At 39.8% G+C, this 12,482-nt stretch overlaps 1 protein-coding gene across 5 annotated transcripts in view; it reads right to left on the reverse strand.

The window, feature by feature from the left end:
• SMPD3 (sphingomyelin phosphodiesterase 3) overlaps window positions 1-12,482 on the reverse strand; it is a 99,474-nt gene that overhangs the window by 72,373 nt on the left and 14,619 nt on the right. Inside the window, exon 1 of one of the 5 annotated variants that reach the window (XM_071814396.1) lies at window positions 2,240-2,263. The exons of the other annotated variants lie outside the window; for them this stretch is intronic. The gene's annotated coding sequence lies outside the window, so the exon portion shown is untranslated. Of the gene's footprint in view, window positions 1-2,239; window positions 2,264-12,482 lie in introns of those variants that run through there. 5 annotated transcript variants of the gene reach the window in all.

Below are 12,482 nucleotides of genomic sequence, written 5' to 3' on the forward strand. Positions count from 1 at the left end.
TTTTATCCTCCTGAAAAGGCTATACCAACACGAACTGGGACCAGAGCCTAAATTAACAAGCGCCATAAACTTTCAGAGACCTGCCTTGGCAATATAACAGGTATGCTTTTGCTAAGTAACTCATTGAACTAAAGGTAAAAAAAAATTACAGCACTGAAAAGAGGACTTCCGACCTCACAGCAGACTTTGGAAGAGGCCTCATCCTGCTATATCACTTACTAGTGATGAAAGCCCACAACACAGTCTTAACCTTCCCAAGGCCATGTACTTCAAACCCAGGAAAAGCAATCTGGCTAAACTCAGTTACCTGTTTACTACCATCTTAGCTCCAAACACCTGACATTTTATATCTGAAAGCTTTAACTTAGGCCTTAAAACATATTTATAGGAAAATAAGTACACCTTCAATTCCTGAGTGAATTTCTAATGTGGAGACAGTGATTTTTTAAAATCAACTCCAAATTTGACTATTCCTACTGTAAACACTTGAACTACAGTAGCAGAATGCAAACCAGGCACTCCTAGATCCATACAACATGCAGACTAGATCTCAATTGAAAAAAAGAAGTACTGTCAAATCCAACTGAAGGCTTTAAGAAAGCTCATGCGCCACAGGCCAGTGACAGGAACAAAATGGTGTTACAGCCTTTTAAACAGACAGAATACAAAAAACTGCTTCTCTACAGCTTTTTTGTCTGCAAATAGTTCTTAAGATGTCAGACAAAGAAAAGATTCCCGCAAACACAGCCAGTTCTACAAAGACACAAACAGCATCATAAACCACAAATACAAACTTCAGGAATGACTGCAGGAAAGCACTTTTTTCTTACATAGAATCACACTGGAAATGGGAAGGAGCTAGAGACAAGGATCTGAGCAGCAGACGGTTCTTCTGGTGATGGACGGGATGGAAATCAGTTTTTCCTGTTTTCTGCTTCCCAGTGAACTCTACTACAAACACGCAGGACAGACGGATGTCACTTCCAAACCATTCTTTGAACGTCACGTTAGTCAACATTGTTCCATGTCAAACATCCTCAAGGTATCCTGACGACAGGAAAAACCCACCACAGCAGGCAGTGTGAGCAATCACCTTTTAAAGGAAACGGCTCGAACCTCAAACAGCACATGGATACCTCAGAAAAAGGTTAATTAATGGCCAAAAGTCTTTGCCATAGAAGATACAACCATGAAGAGAGCTTCATAAGCAAGAAAAATACAGATGTTTGCATGTGTCCAGTAGTGCTTATAAAAAATATTATATGAAAGAAATCGTCTTTGCCATTGTGCTGCCTGGCATTGCCCCTAATTAACGTGGTAAGTAAGAAAAATGGATTAAAAATGATCCTGCACAGCTTTAACTCTCTGTAAGCTCTTTCTAACCTGAAAAGTATATTTGCTCTCAACAAATGTTAATTTCCCTGCTAAAAAATAGCTAGGATTCCTGAGAGGTTAATGAGATGTATTTTAAGTAATATTTTAATATAATTTATTATAGCAAGACAGTAATTACTTTTTATTAATAAGAAAGCAGTAAATCCAAAGTCACACTTTTTATGGACCTATTCCCCTAAACATCTCCAGTCATTTTATAATAATTACTTCAAAGTCTCTACCCGAATAAAATTCTCAGTGGAATATGTTTCATATCCAGTCCCACCGTGTTTGGTTCTGACTCTAGAAAACTGATTTAACGGTAAGACTAACCTGAGCTGGTTTAATTTTCAGCTCTGGTTTTCTGGGTTGTTTTGTTTCTGTTTGAATAGAAGACTCTCAGAAGACTCTGAGCCCCCTATACCTGCACTTCTTTCTTCTTTGCCTGAACATGCTGCTATGTCTATTCAAAAGATTATCTGCTCGTTTGAGCATGCAGTCAGTTCTATAATTTAACATCAAGCCTATTTATCAGATGGCTCAAACAAGGTTCCTAAGTATTTCACTCATCATCACAGACCAAAGCAGCAAATGAGCGAAAATGGCGCTAGAAATCCTGCAAGTACATCCACAGAACTGAACACACCTTCGCAGCTCCCAGTGAACAGCAGGCAGGCAACCAAGTGAGCAAGTCCCTGAACTGAAACAGGCGACTTGGACATCAGTCTAGCAACTCTGACATCAAACTCTTTTTTCCTTAAAGTGAGAGAATAGTTAACAAAAGCTACATATATATCTATTAGAACTGCTGATATAAACTTGAGATATAACTAACAAATTGACAGATTTACTTAAAGGAATTCACCTTGAGGGTTGTTGCAGGATATCAAGTTGTACTTGTCTCTTCCACTGCTGGAGAAGAGTGATGCATAACAGTGGTTCTGAAACGATGCTTGTTCTGTATCCTGTCAGCATTCTATTTTATTAATTCTGTCAATGAGAAACAGACACTTTGCTTTGTTTTCTCCTGGGAACAGTTCAATGGGGGAAGGCAACAAGCTTCGAGACAGCTCCACAACGTTTAACTGCTTTACAAACCAGCACGCTCCAGGACTCGCCCTGAGTGCGCAGTAGCAGATGGACAAAACACCCATCAACCTGACTGCGACATGCCCACATTTGCAACTACCATTCATAATGAATCCACAGCTAGGTGGATTCCTCCTTCCTCCCACGTTTCAGGAGCATGGCTTTTCCCCCATTGTTACTTGCCAGCTACAATGGATTTATATGGATTAGCTGCATCAGTGTTGTGCCCCTGATAAGCTGTGACGCTAGGTAGCTAATCATCTTCTCCCCCTTCCCATCACTCTTCCACAATACAAGTCGTTCTTGTCTTTTGTTAACTACTCCACTCCCTGAACTTATAGATCTATTGATCTTCTACCGTTTCAGGAGACAGCTGTAGAATGTGTAGCAGGCTATTTGTTGTCTTACTGCATCTTCAGCAATTGATGATTCTGTTACTCTCTAAACCAAACATAATCAGATACATAATTCCATCTTGTAGCTTTAAGTAACCACTACCACATTGTAAAGGCTACACAGTTAAATCAGTGGCTTTTTCTGAATCACATCAAGAACTGGTGTTGGATTGGAAATTGAAAACAGAATGACTCTAGTCACTATGGGTAGATTTTCTTACCTTACTGCTCCCCAGTGTTCAGGCCAAACCTGCCTTGACTCTGATCAATTTGAGGGAATGAACAGACGATAATACAACTTCCCCACCACTCCTAACTGCAAATTACTATGGAAAACACTGTTGACCTGGGCAGTAATCTTCTATACCAGACCATGCTTATGAATCTGTACCTCTCTCAAAATGAATTTTGGAAAGAGCAAGAGCAAGATAGAAAGAAGAATCAAGTAGACCAAGTGCTATTCTTCCTATCTTGCAAGTGATTTCTCAGGAGCAGAATACAAAGAACCAACCTAACAGCTATTTAAAGGAGCTGGCTCACTACTATGAACCATGGTATAAGCTACGTAAATTTCACCACAGAAATAAAAGTGTCCTGTATGGTTGTGGGTAGGGTTAAGTATCATCTAGGAGATAATATGCACTCTCTGCTCTTGCTGACTATCATTTAGTACAAAACAGCAATGGAAAGGATTTTCCTCATTAACGAATCATGATGGGGGGAAGAATGAAACTTAAGACAGCTAATTTTTCCAGGATAATAGTTCTCTTCATTTTTAGGTCATTTGAGTTCCACATTAATTATAGAAAGATGGAAGCTTTATAATCCCTCGGTTCCCTCTCTCATTACAAATGTAATTGTAAAAGCTACCTTGCTGTAATAAAACATTAATCTCTGTACTGCTTTTTATGGGATCACAGACTCGTAGTGATAGATGACCACGATCAGAGCAAATTTCCACAGTACGCTGTAACATCACCGAGCCATCACTCGGAATGGGAAAGCACAAATCCAGGCCCTCAGCTAGACTACACTTTCTTGGTTGGTTGTTTTACACCGACTTGTTGAAGTAGTTTCTGAGTCATATTGTATACAGGGAGACCTGACATGTTCTTTAGGCACAGTCAACCTCATAGAATAATTCTGCATATGTACAAACACACAGAACAGTAACCATCCTCAGAAACATGCCTTCTGGTGCGTTAAAGGCAGAGCTCACTACACCCAGGAGCAGCAGTGCAGGCCATGACCATGAATGTTATGCAGATTTAAACAAAAAAGATTGAAGAGACACTGCTTCATTGCACTTGGTATGACAATACTTGCTTTGTAATAGAGTCATGATAAATTTGAATACTTGTTATCTTATCTGAAGATACATCAATGCAGTTTATTTCATCTGCAGATAAAACATTTGGCACGGATCTTCAGCTAGTGTTCAAATATTATGTCTAATGATATTGGCTTTTTACGCTTTTTTATGTGTTGCGTGATTCAGGACAGCCACAATCTTCAAATACACTGGGAAGATACATTTACCTATTTACAATAGCTACTTACAGCTGCTTCTAGATTAAAAATACAGGCTGAAAAAGTGTGTCAGTCTGCAGCTTTCACTAAAAAGTAGTGGATAAAAACAAGGAAACGCTTGATTCCCAAGTTCTCAGAAGCCTGAACTGGGAGCTCTAGAAAAGTTCAAGATCACAATGACTGTATTCTCTCAACCTAAGGTTCCTAAACCTTTAATTAAGAACAATCTTCACACAGCAGGTTAAGTTCATTTCTTTCACACATCCTACCTCTCTAAGCTCATCGCCCTCTCATTGGAAATGACAGTGTGCAGGTCAGCCAACTTCAAAGCCTTAACATCAGAACTCGTATTCATCTCTTGAGAAAGACAAAAGAAACACTGGTTCCTTGGTCCTTTTACATGAAAGCAGAATGGGATCTAACTCTAGTGCTACTGACTACAATTTTTATATGACGAATACACTTAAGTATCCAAATAAATATCATACAATATAACTAATGCACTGGTAGATATATAGAGATATATATACACACACACAGGTTCACATATTCTCAGCAAATTCTATGCAACTTATATAAACAGGTCTTGGGAAAAGAGGAGGAAAAAACAACACAACCTCAACAATTTAATCTGTTATGTATCTAATTGCATATACATAATCCATATAAGTATGCATAAATAAGTCTCTCTCACACGCTAATACAGAATGTGGACACCTCCCACACCTCTGAAAAGAGATACTAAACTGCAAAACCAAACCATCCTACCTGTTGATTCTTAGCAAAAGGAAGGTTGACAGCAGGAAATCCCGGTCTTTGGATCAGAACAGTCAAAACCAGCATCACATTAGTATCAATGGGATGGTGCTGCTTTGCCAATCTATGTATTTCTGTGTAACTCAAATTATGAACCCATACCCTTTACAGAGTATTTTCCCTTCATCCTATCCAACACAAAATGTTGTGTTTTACTTACTTTTCAGTGTGTCTTCTTTTGTAGGGCTACACTAATGTTAGTTAAAAGTGTTTGAAGTTCTAACTAAGCATTTAACAGTTTCAGTGCTTATCCAAACTAAAGTAATATATGCAGATATTTTATTTTCTCCATAATTATCAAGCCGAAAATAGAGAGCAGTAAGTATTTCTTTCTAGAGAAGGCTCTTAACATCACGTAAACTGAATAATAAGGTATGAAATTCAAGTTTCACTATCACCGGACATTATTCACATAACAGGTTTAACAGCTACTGCAACAAATGACAGGTGCCCATGGTCATTTATCTTCTGCAAAGCAAATGTGCTTTGCTGGGGCACAACAGCCATCTGAGAGACTGACGCAGAGCTTTTGGATTAAGGCTGAAGAAATCCATGCTACGACATTTACTGTAGACACATAAGCAGGACACGGCAATGTCAAACTGATTACTTCTTACCATCATTCCACAAAACTTCAGTATTCATAACCTCACAGGTACCAGCCTTTACGGATTCAAAAAACACTGATTTCTATAGCACGTTATACTTCTTATCACGGTTCACCTGAGCAAGCAAGACAAGAGCAAATAACTTTGGAAACTGCAAGTCTTCTTGTTATTTATATCAAAAATTGTGTGTGCTTTAGTTTTTCAGTAATGCTACAATGCTCTCCCTAGACACTTTGTTTCTCCATACTTCCTTTTAGTTATGTTTTACTTTAATTAATTGTTGCCTCTAGCACAGTCATTAGAATTAACCATACAACACACCAACATCCACGTGACAACAAAAAGAAGGGACAGACAGTCAATAACCAAATACAGACAGTCAATAACCAAATGCTTCACTTTTCAAAATGAAAGAATGATGTTATGCACTTTACTAGAACAAGCGCGTCTTGGTGCCGCTGCATCTCCTTGTGAAGAGGTGAGTGTTGTTCAGCTGCGCTATGTGTTGGTAACTGCAACCTGTCACAAGTGGTGTGTTTGAGTACGAAACCTATTCCAAACAAATCTGTCCTACTTTAAGCATACTCCGGACAGACATCTGTAGTTTAAAGATCAACTGAAGTGATATGAGACACAACCAGATGTGTTGTGCTGTTCTCCTACAAACAGCTTTCTGGGCCCAACAGGGCAGACGGCTCTGCTCCCCGTGAAGCAGCTGCTTTCACTCCATTCACAGAGCTGGAACGAACCGCACACTGAAGTGCTTTTCTCTCTCCACTGACAAGGAGGGTTGTGCAGGCGATAGCTCAGGTGCTGTGCGGACCACGTGTTTATGCTGCAGCTGCACCAGCCAGACACAGGGAATACCCTCCCAGAAGTGTAACCTGGCTGTTCGCCTTGGCCTTTGGAACTACTGCCAACTATTCTATTTTGAACTTCTTGCCAGAACACCTGTTTCTTTGTCCTTGTTCTCTCCAAGATACTACCAGAAAAGGTCACTTTACTGATAAATCCATGCCAGTTTTAAAATTTTAACCGTAATTAAACTGTAGAAAAAGACTATCATGAACAGACAAACACTGGAGTATTTAAAGCATGGCTTTATATTCACAGAACGTACTGGTAGTTAAAAATATTTGAAGTTACCAGTTTTCACATCAGGGGACAGTGCAGCGCCTCACACAACCCAAACACTTAGAAATAAAGCTAAACAATGTGTATGCTTTCTATTACCTACAAAGTGGTACGTTTTCCACAGATAATTCTTCACCATTTCTAAAAGGATTTGCTATGGAAAACAAAGTATGCTACGCAGAATGCCATCGCAAATAGCTATTAGCTACAGCTCTCGTGAATTGTACTTTATTCTGGTTTACATATGCCTTCCATTAGTAACTTAAGCTTTTGAAGTTATCAACAATATTTCTGTGCAGTCTTAAAGGCCTAATAATACTTTCTGATGCCAAAGGATTATTTAATATTTTATAAGGAACATAACAGAAATTAAAATAAATAACACCTTTCATGTCTTGAATCACTAAAAGCACAGGGATTCACATTTCAAAGTAACAGAGCACAAGATTGATGCTCACAGCTCCATTAGAAACATTTATATGCAAAACACTGCTTTTTCCAATCATGAGTTTCTTTTGAGATTCATTATTGCCCTATAGTACTTTTGTCTGAAGAGAGTCTAGGGAGATGACACTTCCCTGGGTTAGCATTGTTGGAGCTGACAGAACGCATAAAAGGCAAACTGCTTCTTCCCCAGCTTCCAGCCTAAGCCAATCAAATGTAGAAATTCTCAGCCTCTTCTAATCTTGAATTCTGGATTTTGAAGTTACAGCATAATTGTAGCTTTCGAGCACAGAATCATGTTGTCACATAGCCCATTCTAGCTCACGTAAATGCTGCTGCTGCCCTACATACCAGTAATATAAAAAAAATGTCCTTCACATTGTAGGCATGTCAGCCTGATTAAAAACGATTGCATATTGTTAGCATTAATGCACATTTCATTATGAAGAAATGATCCCTGAAGGCACCTTACACTTACCTTCCTATCAAAAATAATTGATACCCGGAAACCTTTTTCATTTCTTTCTCAAGCCCCTGCCTAGATATCTGGGCCCTGCTGTGTTAAACACTCGTACAGAAAGACAATCTCTGCAGTGAAGAGCTTACAGGATCTTTCATTTTATTTTTAGACAACACAGTGACTGGAAAATACAAGTAACAAGATGATTTTGAACATCACGATAAGCACTGTTTAATCACTGTAAAGGCTTTATAGATATCCCAGCAAATGAGAGTTTCAAAAGGATGGACTTGAAAGGAAGATGGTGACCTCAAGGGATATTTAGAGGCAGCTTCTTCTAAACATAAGGGAAGGTGAAACAAAAGAGGCTTGTTAGAAAGCTTAACAAATAAACAACTAAGACACTTTTGACTGCTCGTTTGTAGTTCCGAATAAAAACAAACAGCAAGTGAGGCAAGAGATAAGGCAGAACAGACCACAACTAAGCAGCTTTATTCGGAAATAGCTGGAAAGATCCTGTCACAAGTGTACTTAAGAGGCACGTAGGGAAACCACGCAGGGTGGATAACTCAAGAACCAAGTAAATGACCTTAGCAGCAGAGTTCTGCATTGATGTTAACTGCAGCAAATCCAATCCAAGCTTCTCAGAGGAAGGGGTTTTTCTCAGAGTGAGGGAGAAGTCTGAGATCTGGAAAGCTTTTCTGGGGGTTCTGTTTCTGGTTTTTGCTACAGTTCAGTTCAACATACTGTGACAAGTTATTGATAGCAACAGCATCTAATGTCAGCCAAGAGTTCAATGCCAAAGAAAAACAAGCAGTTACTTAATTAACAGCAGCACTTCCAGCTACACCTATACCCCTCCACCCCTGGCTCCTCAGTTCTTTGAGAAGCCCCAGGAGTTGAGAAACCACCTAGAAAATAAAGGTCTATAAATGTCAAGACAACCCAAGTATCAGAAAGATACTTCATAATACACTGGCAGAGAATAAAAGCCAGAGTTGAACAGGCAATGTAATCTGGCCCAAGTCAGTGATGAATACGGGCACCTGAGCTGGCACCAATTCAAGCTAACGCAGCCATGTGGTGCAGCTCCAGCCTGCGTGGACACAATGGGACAAAAGAAACTGAGTTTCATTAACACAGCACAGGGGTAAGCCAACCTCTGCCTCTCCACAAGCTCTGCTGCCTTCCCAACAGTTTCCCACGTCCACTGCCAGCTCAGCAACTCTGTACCGAGCCCCACTGCTCTGTTATGCACCAACAACCAACCCTTTTCCGCAGTAACTGAAGCCATCTGTTCCCCTTTTCCAGGCTCCCACTGAAAACATTTCTGACATCAGCACTGTCTCCATAGCACCTAGAACACTTAAATGATTTTTTCCGGTTTTAAAGTAAACCAGAGCAGAAAACTGGACAGATTTAAATGCAAGATGACATTTAATAATTCAATCAACTATTCCAAATGGCAAGGAGTAACTAAACTATGTGCAAGTCCATTTTCATATGTTCACATAAATTTTGACTCGGCTACTGTGAACCTGTTCAGCCATCAGAAATCACTGTTTTGCATGTCTTATCTCCTATTATATGCACTTTCACCACATCCTTCACACTGACACTAGCACCTCAAGCAGCCCTGCACAGTCAACTAACCCAAGGAACTGATGCAGCTAAAAACTGGGTGTAGCAGCACTGACTTGCATCATCTTCAAACCAAGCATGGCTCTGCAGCCCCAAACACTAAAGCAGAAAATATGCTCCCACATCAGATTTTTTTTTGAAGTGTAGCTTAGACATTATGCTCACAACTTAAATAAACATTATGATACCAAACTGCTTGACCTTGTTACCATACAAGTGCTATGCATTACACAGAACTACAGAAATCGTAGATCTCTGCATCTGAGACAAACTGCAGTCTGTAGCCTGGATGAACGGGTGATGACACCATGATGTTTAGCACTAAAACTTCCTGGGGACTCTTTCAAAATAGCCACTTATGAAAAAAAAAGATTAAATTTGTTTGTACTGCACCTATTTTAACACAGGACTCAACACTGCCAAATCAAACTCAGAAGGAATTGCACCAGTGACTACAGTGAAGGGGAAACAAATGTGAAGCCCACACTCTAGGTTGGAAGGCAGCACAACTCCAGAAGCAGTGTTATCTCAGAACTCACATTACTAATGGTTACTTAAGTAAATTTTAATTAAAGCATTTCACTCCCGTACTTTCCCAAACACATATGACACTTTGCACTTGGATAACTAGCAGCCTCCCTTTCACAAAAGCTTATACTTTAAATAAACACACAGCCAGAACAGATGTAGCAAAACAATAGTTACTGTTAAGTTTGGTCTCAAGATAGACTATTATCTGTCTGCACGTACCAGAGAGCTCAACCTCCTCTTACTCTGTGCTGGGTGGCAACTTTGGGTACTAAACTGCAAGGGGGGTTGCTGTATGGCTGGTTTTTTGTGGGTTTTTTGTTGTTGTTGTTGGGTTTTGGTGGGTTTTTTTGTGTGTGCATATGTTCAGGCTCTTTCGGGGCGGGGGGGGGCGGGGGGTGGTTTGGCTTGGTGTTGGCTTTGTTTGTTTCTTTTAACATGTTATCACTGCCCCCATGGCATTCTGAGAACGTCATGCTTGGCCATAGCGATCAGATTTTCAACTGATCAGTTCAGTTAGGCACAAAACCTAAATGGACAAATCTTAACAAGAGCTCAGAACAGTCAGTGCTAATCTCTTTCGAAAATCCACCCCCAATTATAGATGCCAAGTACTTGAAAACCTGGCTCCAAACTCTTAAAAATCTGTTTTTCTATGCTCAAAGCCAACACTGCAGCCATTAAAGGTTTTGGGACTGCTGACACTATGTATTTCTACCAGGGCAGGAACAACACAAGAGGCAACCTAGAACAGACTGAATAAATCTACTGGATAAATCTATTAAGTTGGTAAAAAAGTAATTGCAGTTTTGGACCATGAATTTTAAATCATTATAAATAGGTTCAAACACACCTTTATAAATCAAAATACAAACCACTACAATCAACACATTTTTGCCAATGAGAAATAAGTTCGTTTATTCCTGTAGCATAAAAATCTGTGCTTCAGGATTCAGTGAACTCTTGGAAAGCATTTTCTGCATCCTACTGATTGTGGAAGTATTTTCCCTGCAAAAAGTTGTCAAGACGCTTGAAGAAGTGGTAGTCGGTTGGTGACAGGTCAGGTGAATATGGTGGATGAGGCAAAAATTCGTAGCCCAATTAGTTCGAGTTTTGAAGCATTGGTTATGTGACATGTGGTCAGGTACTGTCATGGAGAAGAATCAGGCCCTTTCTGTTGACCAATGCTGGCTGCAGGCATTGCAGTTTTTGGTGCATCTCATCAATTTTCTGAGCATATTTCTCAGATTGAATGGTTTCACCAGGATTCAGAACGCTGTAGTGGATCAGATTGCAGCAGACCACCAAATAGTGATCATGACCTTTTTTTGGTTCAAGTTTGACTTTTGGAAGTGCTTTAGTGGTTCTCCTCAGTCCAACCACTGAGCTGGTCATTGCCAGTTGTCATATAAAATCCACTCTCCGTCACACATCACAATCCAATCGAGAAATGGTTCACTGTTGTTGCACAGAATAAGAGAAGATGACACCTCAATGATTTTTTTGATTCTCGCTCAGTTCATGAGGCACGCACTTCTCAAGCTTTTTCACCTTTCCAATTTGCTTCAAATGCTGAATGACTGTAGAATGGTCGACGCTGAGTTCTTCGGCAACTTCTCATGTAGTCGTAAGAGGACCAGCTTCGATGATTGCTCTCAGCTGGTCCTTGTCAACCTCCAATGTCCAGGCACTACGCTCCTCATTTTCAAGGCTCTCATCTCCTTTGTGAAACTCCTTGAACCACCCCTGCACTGTACACTTGAATAAGAAATTGCTCAAATTTGCTTTTTGTCTAACAGCATCTCCATAGTCTAAAATAAATATCAAGTAAACAGCAGGTAGTAAGTCGGTAGCAGAAAAACATAAAGCCAGAAAAGCACATTAAAATGGTGTATAATATAACCATATTTATTTCAGAATGTATTCCAATATCAAATGGCAAATTTCAACAATGCAAAAACCACAATTACTTTTGCACCAACCTAATATCTACATGGCAAAGCTTGCTATTACTACTACATTTACTGGTCCTGTCCATGCACCAATTTGGGTTTGGCCCCTCTTATCTGAGCACCTCTTCCTTTTGCCAGTTCCTCACTGATGTCAGCCTCAGCGCTGCTAGTGACAGCAGATGGGAGCCAGAACAGTGAGCTGGTCTGAAAGAAAATGTAGCAATCCCTCACACCTTTCTTCCCTGTAACCAAATAGCGTTGAATCTATGTAAATGAACTGAGTTTACATGACATGGGCAAAAAAGCCAACAACAGAATATTCATCCAACTGATAATTTATACAATTGCCAAAGAGAACATAGCCATTCGTTATTTAAGTGCACTAGGTTGGTATCACGTGGCTTTAACGCACACTCCAGGAATCACTTCCTAAAAACAACTGCTGTGCAAAATGAGACTGAATTACATTTTTAAGCTTTTACAACTGCGAACTTTTATATAAATCATGGAA

This window comes from Patagioenas fasciata, chromosome 13 (assembly GCF_037038585.1).
Source record: "Patagioenas fasciata isolate bPatFas1 chromosome 13, bPatFas1.hap1, whole genome shotgun sequence".
Lineage (NCBI taxonomy): Eukaryota > Metazoa > Chordata > Aves > Columbiformes > Columbidae > Patagioenas > Patagioenas fasciata.